The sequence below is a fragment of the Arachis ipaensis genome, chromosome B03 (assembly GCF_000816755.2).
Source record: "Arachis ipaensis cultivar K30076 chromosome B03, Araip1.1, whole genome shotgun sequence".
NCBI lineage: Eukaryota > Viridiplantae > Streptophyta > Magnoliopsida > Fabales > Fabaceae > Arachis > Arachis ipaensis.
In genome coordinates this window covers 29,528,377-29,530,424 of record NC_029787.2, presented here as the reverse complement: position 1 = coordinate 29,530,424, position 2,048 = coordinate 29,528,377, and positions in this window count along the sequence as shown.

The window sequence follows — 2,048 nt, the reverse complement described above, 5'->3', positions numbered from 1 at the left end:
CCAAGTTAAATATATAAATTATAATAAAAAATTTATTTAAATAATAAAATAAATAATACTTTTATAATATAATATAATAAAATTATAATACAATAGATTATTAACTGATAATTAAATTATATATAAATTATAATTTTAGCAATGCATACATATAAATATAGGAAAGTTATCCCATGTGCCAGTCGAAAAGTGCGGAACATGAAATTCATCGTACGATCAAGTAGCTCTTGAATTTTGTTTGTTAGTGAAGGGCGAAAAGTCGAATATAACCTTGAAATGAATATAGAATAACGTTAATGACCGGTTGTAAATACACAAAAGGTGTGTGGCTTCTTAAAGGGTATTGGTATAGCAACTTTGGAGGCTTGGGCCCTAACCGTTTGTGTGCCCAATAACATAATTGTTGTAATACTTGTGTAGCACTAAAGTCAGACATGGTGAATAGAGTGAGAGGGGTCATGGTGGTCCAGCAGTGGGTTGCTAATACGTGAAGGACTCCATACGGTGCGTGTCTGCGGGCAGTGGTGTGCAGGCTAAAGTTGGAGAAATTGGAACAACGAGGAACATGTGTTGAAGAGGGAATGACAGATTTGAGGGAAGGCGACATTAGGTTGCTGGTTAAAGTGGAGGTAAGTAATCTTTTGCCTAGATTCTGTTCACCAAGTTTGAGAATTTGCGTAGTATATGGCGGGACTTGTTGGGCAAATGTGTGGGGGGATTGATGCCAGGGCATTTTGGCCAGTTTCACTGACCTTTTCTTACTGTTTTAGGGTAGTTTCATGCATTTTCTTAGTAAATAAGCAAGTTTCGGATGAAAGTACACTTACATCTTGATTCAAGCAAATATTGTGAATTCTGAATGATTTCATGAGAATTATGCATGAATTGAATGATAAAATGGATAGTGCATGATCTCATGACTTGAACAGAGCTTTGATGCACTTTATCTGCTTGATTTTAGGACAAAGGAAGTAAGGAAGAGCCACGTTAGCAACCACGTTAGTCTAATTAACGTGACCACTAACGTGGAATGGGAAGAAGCTTGTAGCGTTAATGGAAAAAGTGATCGCCAATAACGCCTTCGAAGCCATCATAGCCCACGTTAGTTGCCACGTTAATTATATTAACGTGGTAGCTAACGTAAAGGAGAAGGAGAGCTCCAACGTTAGTGGTAAAAGTGAATGCCACTAACGTTCCAAAAAGGCACATTTAGCCACGTTAAGAGTCACATTAATCCAATTAACGTGAACTCTAACGTGGGAGGAGAAAGCAATCGCCAACGTTAGTGACACTCACCTTTGTCACTAACGTTGGACTAAGCCAATAGTGCCCACGTTAGTGGTCACGTTAAGACCACTAACGTGAAGAGTAACGTGGAGCTAAGCATGATAGGCCAACGTTAGTGACACTCACCTTTGTCACTAACGCTGAAAATGGCAATCACCTCCACGTTAGTGGTCACGTTAATGCAATTAACGTGAGGCACTAACGTGGGAAGAAGGGGCATTTGAAGCGTTAGTGACAAAGGTAAGTGTCACTAACGCTCTCGAAACTTAGGCATGCCCATGTTAAGGACCACGTTAGTTACACTAACGTGGACCATTAACATGGGGAAAAGAGGCAAAGAGCAACGTTACTGGAAAAGGTGAATGCTAATAACGTTTGCGAAGGACCAAGAGGCAACGTTAGTGGTCACGTTAGTGCCACTAACGTTGAAGTTAACGTGGATCATTTTTGGTTTGGAACGTTAGTGAAAAAGGTGATCGTCACTAACGTTCTCGAACCCACATTTCCACTTAACGTTAACACCACTAACGTCCTAACTAACTTGCTACCATGCCTGACTCACTTTCTCTCTGCAAGCAAAGCTAAGCCCATTGAAGACTGTAACTGCTTCAACTAAAGATCCAAAGGCCCATATCCAAGACTTGAAGAGCCAACTAGAAGATCAGAAGAGTAGTATATATAGGAGTAGTTTTGAACTAGTAAGGAGCTTGGCATTTTGGAGAACTACACTCTGTATATTTTACTTTCTCTGCAACTTCTAG